Here is an 11,010-nt window from a genome sequence, read left to right as displayed (position 1 = left end):
TGTGTAAAACAATGGAGTTTCAAATTAATGTGAATGTTAGATTGGCTCTAAAGCTTTTACATCAATTGACCATTTAAATATTTGTATAAATGAAATAAGCTTTTTATTTCACTCTTACATATTTTAGGTTGTATGTTAATGGGACGGCATTAAAAAGTCAAATCTATACAAATTTCTTTTAGTAAATTTGTATAGAGTTATGAATATATAATGAAAGATAATAAATTGAATAATGCAACAAAATTTAGGACGTCTATTAGTGCATTTCAACTCATAATTTGCGATGCCATTGCAATTTTTTTTAATAAAAAAGTTAATAAGGAAAAAAAATAAACAGTATATCTTCAATACTTTAAGAAAAACAAAAATGAAGAACTTTGACATACTCGGAAAAAGCTATATTTTTGTTAATTAACATTAAAATATCAGTTATTTGAAAGTTTCCCTTCCTGGTCTTCAAAGCTGCAAACCTGTCAATCACATAATCAAAATCAATATCTTTCACCATACCACTTTCAATTGATAGTATAGCCAGATCAGAAAGTCTTGACTGTCCCATGGTTGATTGCAAATAGTTCTTTATAAGTTTTAGTTTTGAAAAGCTCTTCTCACATGAAGCCACAGACACACAGATTGTAAGAAATAAATGTAGGCTTAGTGAGAGTATTGGAAGAGATTCAAGGAAATCCCAGTCAACTGTGAATTTTAAAACATCAAATATTGACCAGTCTTTTCTTAGCTTTGGTTTTTCTTTTAAAAACTCTAATTTGGATAGCTCATCATAGAAAGTGGTCAATTTAGGAACTGACACCCTCAACTCTTCTTCAGTTGCTGATAGAAAACTCTTGGATTGAAAAGCCTCAAATATGTTTGCTACTTCCTTGATTGCTCTTAATCTGGTCTGCAGTTCAGAAAGAAAACAATCAAAACACTCCAGCATCGCCCTACTGTTTTCTTCTTGCATAGTGAGTCCAGCATCTCTGAGTTGTTCCTCTGTCATTCTCTTCTTGAAACTCAATCTTCTTTCTACTGTTTTTCCAAATTGGTCTGCTTTTAAAAGTGCCTCTTAAATTGCATGCTCCATAAGTGACTGCGCTTCTCCTGCAGAAAAAGTATTAATGCCTCTAACTTGGTCACTACTTTGTCAAGAGTTAAGTAGTATTAACTGCTTAACTCTTGACAAAGTATCTGCAGTTTTAACTGCAGATACTGCTGTGTCAAATTAACTTCCTCAAGTACAACAGCCCAAAAGTAAAGGTACGCAGAAACGTGAAATCACAGACAACTGGTAAATGACCTTGTGCAGCACCTTTTGTTTCCACATTTTCACGGAGATCACATAGAGCTTCAATCGCCGCCACACATTCATCAAACTAATCTTTTACCGGTTAAACAGCAGCATGATGTGCACTCCAGCGTGTTGTTAATAGCCTTTTAACCGACATTGCAGTGTGTTTAATTAAAACATCCCATTGATGGGTAGAAGCAGCAAAAAAGGAATACATTCTCTCAAGAGTTCCAAAAAATGTTACACGTAAATCATTTTCAGAAAAAGAGTGTTGACCACACAATTTAAGCGAATGGTCTACGTATCCGTTTAAAATAGCTTTCTTGTTCTTTCTTTTCAGAATGGCTTGAGCCACTCCATGAATTCCAGACATTGTGGCAGTATTATCATAACCTTGCGCTCTGTACATCATTATGCCAAGTCCATCACTTTCTAAATTTATTAAAATGTCTAAACAGAGGTCATCAGCTTTTTTACCCTTTAAAGGAAAAAATCCTAGAAACACTTCTCTCACTTCAACTTTCCCGTTGTGGATTTTCACATATTTGATCACCTCAGACATCTGGTCAGTGTGTGATATGTCGGGTGTGGTGTCAAACAAGATTCCAAAACACCTTGCAGCCTTTATATCATTTAAAAGAATTTCCTTCACATGATTATCCAGAAAAGTAATAAATTCATTCTGAGTTTCTGGTGAAAGATAAGATACAGTCACAAATGCTTTTACTGTTGCAGATGTACTTTGCTTTAATATCATTAAGTGTTCTTTCAACACAGGGTCATGTTCAGAAAGCATCTTAACCATCTCAAGAAAGTTCTTTTATTCAAAGAAGATGCATCTCCCTTAGGGCCCATAAATGCTAGATTTTGCTTAGCAAGAAACAATGCGAGCAACCTGTGCAAGATATCCCGCCATTTTTTTAATCCCTTTTCATTACAGCAACACAGTTGGCATCAATTGTTTTGCAAAGACTTGTTTTGCTTAAGACCTGCTGTCAATATTTTCCATTTTTCAATACAATCTAAATGGTCATCTGATATCTCATGATTATGTAATTTTGGGCTCAGCTTCCACCACTGTTGAAACCCAGTGACAAATTTTGATGTTTGTTCTCTTATATAAGCGGTAAAGAGTCTACAGCAAAAACAGTATAATTTCTAACTGATGAGCGAGTAAACCATCCATGATCGCAGTATTTTTTCACCATTTGGCATCTTCTTGAAGAACCATTCTTTAGAAAAATGGCGCACATCTCCTTTAGTCTTTTCCCCTTGCCTTGTCACAGTACTAAAAGGCCCATCCTTGTTCTGAAAAAAACCACTTCTTCTTTTGATAGTTTCAACTCCAAAATGATCTGGAACAGGTGCATTTCAGAAAAAAGCATCAGATAAAATATTCCACTTTTTCTTATCTACTTGACTCAACACATTTACAGTATCATGACAAGAATCATTTCAGCATGCATTTCTGTTTTAAAGTCACTCACTGCTACTTCATTGTGTATTTCTGCATCAATCTTGTTATTGTGATTCTCTTCCACCTCTGGGTTTAGTTGTTCTTTTGAAGATTGCGTGCTGTCAGGATTTAAGGAATATATATCAATTGTAGATTGTGGAAGAATATCATTTGATGAACCTTGACCATCAATTGGTCTCCTGACATATTGAAGTATGAACAGCCAATTCTCAGTTGAATATGATTAGTCAATGCTATGATTAATTTTAAGAAGATTTTTTGCAATATTAGTTGTTTTTTTAATCTTAAAATAATAATAATGAATGGGTTTTATTAATTAAGTATATAAACTATTATTTATAAATATATAAGATCAATATACCTTAAATTAAAAGTACTGCTAAGCTGTAATTGTAGAAGTTCAAAGTAAGCACGTGTTTTATTTAAATTAATTATTATTTAAATTAACTTAAAATAAATGTTTATTTCGTTAGATTTTTAGAATTCGCTATTTTTAGAATTCCATTTTATAATTCGTTAGATTTTTGGTGTATTTCAAGAGATTTCGGTAAAATAAATTACATTTTGTATTATTTTTGGTGTCACCCCTTGATGGTGTCACCCGGTGCGGCCCGCACCCCCGCATCCCCCTAGCAACGCCCTTTACAGATGTACCCTTAATATTTACAACTCTGCAATAACATGAAGTCATTTTAATGTTTACCGCTAAACGAATTTCTTATGCGTTTAAAAAATATATTTGTATAATATATGATTAAGTTATTATACTTTAATAACATTTCTAATATACAAACTTCTCAACTACTTAACACTTTTGTGTTTATGATTCCATTCGCTATTTAGTGCGCCTTTTAGATTAGGTCATTAAAAAGGTCATTTTTCAAAATTAAAATTTTTTATTTCAATAGTAAAACCACGACTTTTTTTTACTTTTTTTCTTTGCAAAAAGTATATTTTACTTTTAGTATTTTTAATCTTTTCTCAAATATGATATTTTTTTTATATCATATCTGGTTATAATAAAAAAAAATTTAGATCAAATCCTTAATATTTTAGATAAAATCTCTAATGTGTAAATTAATTTGTTTGAGTTACGGTAAATTTTAATAGTAATGTGTTGTTTAAGGTGGGATAATTACACATCTTATTTTTCAAAAATGCTTTAAAATAACTATACAAAAATAAAAAAATATCTAGAATTCCTTTTATTTACAAATATCAAACAAACTTTGCATGCACAAATCAAGTTTTAACAAAAGAAAAAAAAAATCATATTTTGAAAATTTAACACATCGTCGCGTTGGTTTGACAAAGTTCTAACTGATCCGTGAGTAGTTTTGAGTAAATTGATGTCAAAAATTGTTATGTTCCTACCGTAAAAATTTATTAGTATTATTTGATATTATTTTTCACCCATGATAACATAAGCATTTGCCTTTAGTATCACCATTTTTTAACTGAAAAAATTCATCGCATTCTATCATTTTATAGGTCTTCATCTATCCTAAAAACCACTGTTTAGTAATAAAAGCCTAAGAACCACTGGTTACCACCTAACCTACTTAACCATCTAAAACAACCTAAGAACCACTACCTAAACCACCTAAGAACCACTGGTTAGTAATCTCGGTCCTGGAGAGGCACAAAAGAAATATAGCCTAAAAGTTCTGCAAGTTTAGATTTTTGGTTTAACATTCAAAACTGTAGAAGTTGATGAGCTAGTGCCCTCATTTTTTTCTGTTAGGTTTCCTCATTAAATTTGACATTAGCACAAGTTCTAGGTTCATTTCAATTATAGATTGAGAATTTTAGCATAGTAATCTTAAAAAAAGTAATTTGTAATAATAGTTTTGGTGTTAAACAATAGTTCTTGATATCCTGTGGATTTATTTGAACAACATATTAATAATGATAATGATTTTTTACGTTAGCTTGTTTGAGGGTCTAAGTGGACTATAAAAATCAGCTATCATTGTGAGCTTTTTAATTTAATTATGCGCATGATCCACTTTCTGGACACATAAATGACAATGGAGTAGGTATTCTGTAGTGCTTAATTTAATGCTAGGAATCCTCCTTTAAAAATGTAACTCGCTATTTGATATTATACTGTTCCAATTTTGAGGGACGCAGCAATTAAGTAGCTAAATTGCTTACGTCTCTTTTTATCTGCCACAACATCCAATATCTTGCAAAAGACACTAGAAAAATGCTTGCCGGTATTGTCCACCATTGATTCAGTCATAATGCTCAATATTGTTGTTTGGTTGTTGTATTATATGCTGTCAAGTTAATAACACTTTGCTTCCTCTCATAAAAAATAACTTTATTTCCAGCATTACTATCTTAATTTACAGTAATTTTAAATCATTATAAAAAATCTTTTTTATTTATAACACAGCCTGCTTTTTAACATTGCTAATAAACATTTTATAACGAAATTGTTCAATTTTTTTAATAGTACTAATGTATATGATGAAGTAAATTAAAACTATATTATTTTGTTTATCAACTATATTCAAAATTATATATTCATAACTGAGCGTAAGAGATAAGCAATGGGTAATGAACATGCATGACTGACCGTTGGGGGCTTGACAAACTTACACGTTCTTACATTGACTGACAGTTAAGGATATGCGCGGCAAAATGTACTTACATCAACTAAAGGTAACTTTGTGAAAACACTGAATTGTTATTAAACTTAAAAAAAGAGCTTTGCCTTATAAAATCTATTTATTTTTTGTTTTTAATAGTTGATAGAACGCTGATAGAAATCAAAACTTTTTGTTGTGTTAAAAAGGTTTATAAAAAATAGCGAATATAAACGTTTTGTAATTTTTAGTTTTTACATCAACGTCATACTAGAACACCTCACATTTGATATTGAGACCAATGTTTTTAAATGATTTTTGATGAGCATGAAATTTTCTATCATAATATATTTAACTGAAAAAATTTTGAAATAGTCTGCTGTTAGGGTTTAGCCTTACCTGTTAGTTAGAACTTGTTAAACTAGATATTAGTTAACTAAACTTGCAGATACAGTACTGGCCAAAAAGATCCGACCACTAAGGTTTTTAGACAGAAACGTTTTACCACTTCAATATAATGATAATATGACGCAACAAACAACATTCACATAAGTTAATGACAATGACTATCAAAGAAATCAACAAGTAGATCACATCAGAAAAGAGTTTCTAGTACCTCAAATGACTTTCTCCGGCTTTGAGGACAGCTTCTTTTCTTCGAGGCATATAGGCAACAAGAGAGTCACAGTTTGCTTTCAATTTTATCCAGCAATTTTCAATCGGATTTAAATCCGGTGACGAGCCAGGTCACGGAGCAAGAACATTGATGAAATTCTCTTGAAACCATGTCTTCACAATCTTTGCCTGATGACATGGCGCGCCGTCATGCATAAAGATGTCACAGTTGTGAGTTCTGAGCCAAATAGGAACATTTTTCTTTATTATTTGCAAATAATTAACAGCTTTGATAGTTTCACCTGGCGGGATGAGATGGATTTTCGCTCGACCTCTGGCAGTAATTGCTCCTCAAATCATAATTGCAGGACAATGTTTTACCGCTGGAGCAATATAACGGGCATTGTAGCGTGTGTTTGGTGGCCGTCGAACATTCATTTTATGCGTAATAAATTGTTTCACTTGCGATTCGTCTGAGAACAGGACACATCGCCACATTGCCAAGGTCCAATTTTTATGTGCTTTACAAAATTTTAGGCGGTCAGGAATATTTTTCTGAGTCGTGGTTTTAATGCAGCGCGATAGGATCGAAGACTGAATCGACGCTGAATTCGACGTCCATAAGACGTCGTAGAATGGTGCGAGAGCTCACATTAACATCAGGAGGCAGTTCATTGAGAATGTGTGAAGATGATGCCAGTGGGTCTTTTGTGGTGCACGGCGGATCATAGCGTCAGTTTTTGATGTGGTACATCTCGGTCTGCCATTGGATCTTCCTGCAGCGCTGGTGCCTGTTGACTTGATGTGCTGAATGACGTCGTGAACAGTTGTCTTAGGCATTTGTAAACGTGCGGTAATCGCACGTTTACAGACTTCTCGTCTTCCATCAAAAGTTGTACTTTAGCACTTTTCCAGGTGATGTTGTCGCCATAGTCAAATGCAAATAGTAATTATAGATGCAAATAGATTACTGTAAACTTTAGTTTATTTTGTTTGTTATGATACAAATAGTCCAATAATGTCATTATTTTTACAAATATTTATAATGTTGCTCACACAATAAATAAAAAATACAAAAAAACTAAAAAAGCTGTTATTGGCTCGATAAAAGTTATTGTTGGCCAATAATAACTTTTTTCTATGATGCCCACAGCTATCCGCAGAGGATGTCATTTATATACCATTATGCTATTCGAATTATTATTATTATTAACCATATTGTTATTATTAATATTATTATTATTATTATTATTATTATTATTATTATTATCATTATTATTATTATATTATTCGAACTAATTCATCATTGTATATTATTATGCAATTCGAATTATTATTACTATTATATTAACCGAACTAATTCATAGTTGTAAATTAATATATAATTCGAATTATTATTATTATTATTGTATTATTCGAACTATTGTCATCCTCTGCGGATAGTTGAGAGCATCTTAAACAGCACCACTCCTTGTAAAGGTCTCAATCTTTGGGATCGTCGACATCGACCCCACACATAACGCGCAAATTGGTTCAAGTCCCTCTTTGGCATTATCAAACTGTATTTTTTTCTTCCCTTATCCCTTTTCTTTACTGATAGTTTGCCCCATGACTAAATTTTGCGAAATTATGGATAATGTTGTATCTAATACTAAATATAGATGTTGCAGCTTCATAATTAGCATTTAGCTTAAGATTTATTACAAGAAAAAGGCTAAATTTTATGAATAAAATTTCACTATCTAGGGGGAGAAGTGAAATTTCTCAGAGGCATTTCGTTTATAATAAATTTATACAAATATAAATTTTATTTGAGCTTATATGCTTTGTTATACAAACTAAAAATACCCTACAGATTAAAAACATCCAAAACATAAATGATTAAAAAGCTCATCTGAAACATTTTTTCAAAATACTTCAAAGTACTGAAAATACTGAAAATACTGAAAACTACAAAATACTTCAAATGTTACTTGCATTTTAGAAGTCAAAAAAGATTTTGTAAATAAAATTTCTAAAACAGTTTTGATACAGGAAGCATACACTTTGTAAGGAAAAGAAAGTTAATAATTAAAAACATAAATCAAAGGTAGTTAGAGTTTATTAGAACCTCTGTATTGTTTCATATTTTTAAAGGGGGTTGGAATATCACCACCCTCCAATATATATTTTTATTCAGATGTTTATCTAATTTAATAGTTTTTGAAAAAATTTTATTATTTAATTTTAAATAAATATTTATTTTCATTACGAAATAAAGTAAAAAAATTTTTAAACTTGCCTAAAGTTTTAACTTTAATAATTGCCTCACTTAAAATTTACGTTTTCCAAAGTCAACCTTTTTTGACCCTTTCAATTTTTTTGACATTTTCAATTGCCAATTTTTTTAAAAATGAAATATTCGCGGTTTAAAAAAAAAGAAGTTATATAAGGCCTTAATATAACATTCTTTTTTTAAACTGCGAGTATTTCATTAAAAAAAAAAACTTGGCAACTTCAAAATGTCGGAAAGATTGTTTGACAATGATGTAACAAAATATGACAATACCTTAGTTTACGGTATTGTCCGTAGTTCAATAATCGTATAAAATAATATTTACGCTTTATTTTATGTAGTATGTCCAAGTTTTCCGTAAATCAATGTCTTAAACTTGTCTAAGTTTTACGTATTTCAATGTCTTAAAAATAAATGCTTATACTTTGCTTTTACTTACAAACTATTTTTTAGATAACGCAAACTACGCGCAATAGAAAAATAAACGACTAGACAAAATGACCAAAATTTATTTTACGCCAAACTGTATATTTGTATTTGTTTCTGAATTTTTGATATTATTTAAATGAGATTATATATTATATATAACCTCATTTAAACAATATAATAATAATATTATCATTATTGTTATTACTATTATATATATATATATATATATATATATATATATATATATATATATATATATATATATATATATATATATATATATATATATATATATATATATATATATATATATATTATAAGTATTAAAACATCATATACGTTATTACACTTTTTTTTTTTAAGTTATATTTCGGCTCATATAGTGACAGTCATTATCAATATAATAAAACCGTTAAAAAAATACCGATTACAAAATTATAATGAATGTAACCAAATGATGTCATTGCAACGTCAGATATTCGATTTAAAACGTTTTCTCTAGACTTTGAACATTGAGCAAGTTGTATTTCAATGGCCTCACGAGTTTTTCTTGTGTAATTGTTTGAAATAACAGAAAGCGTTTTAGGGTTTTTCCAGTTTATTTTATCATTACAATGTTGTGAATGTTCTACTATTCCAGATGTTTCCCAGTTGGCTTTTGTAACATTTTTTTTATGTTCTTGAATTTTTGTGGAAATCTCTTTTCTTGTTTCACTAATATAAAATGCACCACATGTGCAATTAAGTTGGTACACTCCTGGATCACTATTCGGAGGCAGTTTAGACTTGTTTCGGCAAAGTATATTGATCAAGGGATTACCAAAACGGAAGGCTGTTTTAACTAGTGATGTCACGAATATTTGGCGACTTTATAAAAAAGGCAATCGTTTAATCGTCTTTGCCATTCAGTTCAGTTTGTCGTGAAAATAACATTTTTAATAAGTTTAGAGTTTTCTATACTAATTCAATCTATAGCATTTTCTGAAATTACCTCAGAAGTGCAAGATATACCTTTTAGGCATTAATATAGTTAAAATATTTCGTGTATCAGTCAACAAATAATGTATGCTGTGACACAACCTATTTATAAATGCCCATAGAGTAGTTGACTTAAAGCAGGTTAGAGCCCTCAATATAATTAAGTATTGCCGAATATTCGGCCGAATATTCGTGGCATCTCTAGTTTTAACATCAACTTTACGAAAATCTCTTCTTTAGAACAAGGGTTAATATTGGGACCCATATTTCGCCGATAAGGAAAGTTTACAAGTTTATGCAATACAAATATATAAATACATGGCTGGGGCAAGAAGAAGACAAGTTCGGTCTTATCACCTAGCCCCTTTAAATAAGTTTATGCAATACAAATATATAAATACATGGCTGGGGCAAGAAGAAGACAAGTTCGGTCAATGTCAATAATAAAAATACAAAACAAAGTAACTCATTAAATAAACGTTAAACAAAACGTTGCGTTAAAATAAAATAACGATAAATAAAAACTAAAAAACATTTTACGCTATATTACAGTGTAATATATCCAAAAGCATACGAAGATTTTTTAATTAAATTATTTTTTTCCTAACTGGTTTTAGATTTATAAACCTTTTGAGTTCAAATCATAAAATAACAGATAATACACGAACAACAAACAAACAAACAAAAAAAACAACAAAAAAAAAACATTTTTTAAAAACATTTTTAGTATCATAATGTGTCTTTTTTATATGTAAAGTTTATTATATCAGATAAAAAACAACGTCATAATGTACAAATTGAACTGTTCATAGAATATATATTTAAACCATATTTATAAAGAAATAGACAAACGTGATTACTCCTAATCAAAGGCTTCAGAAAAATTTTAATTTATTGTCATTTATTAAAAGCTTTTGCTTAAGTTTGTTTTTAATAGATATAGTTTATAACTATTTAGTTTTATAAGATATAGTTTATAACTCATTATTTAATAGCATGTTCCATAGTTTAGGACCTCTGTTAGCAGTTGAGAACTTAGTAACAGAGTTATAGGTTTTAGGTTGAACATAATTGTTTTCTGAAAATCGTGTTGGGTATAGATGATATTTTTTTCCAAAAAAGAGTTAAGTAAAATAGGTGCTATTCTTTTATTAACTTTGAACATAAAAATAAGAATTTGATAAAGATGTAGTTGAAATACGTTGAGAATATTAAATTTAATGAATAGAGGTTTAGTGTGTGAGAAACGATCTACATTTCCAATAATTCTTAAAGTATGCTTTTCTTTAATTAATAGTTTATTTATTTTAGTTACGTTAGTGCTACACCAGGCAACGTTTGCATAATTTAGGTA

The 11,010-nt window shown here is 30.0% G+C and overlaps 1 pseudogene; it reads right to left on the bottom strand.

Moving 5' to 3' along the window:
• Positions 1–1,388: 1,388 nt before the first annotated feature.
• On the bottom strand, positions 1,389–2,659 carry LOC136086245 (zinc finger MYM-type protein 1-like; annotated as a pseudogene).
• Positions 2,660–11,010: the final 8,351 nt, after the last annotated feature.

This window comes from Hydra vulgaris, chromosome 10 (assembly GCF_038396675.1).
Source record: "Hydra vulgaris chromosome 10, alternate assembly HydraT2T_AEP".
Taxonomy (NCBI): Eukaryota; Metazoa; Cnidaria; class Hydrozoa; order Anthoathecata; family Hydridae; genus Hydra; species Hydra vulgaris.
The sequence above is the reverse complement of the archived record's forward strand: the minus strand, read 5'-3'. Positions and strand labels throughout refer to the sequence as shown.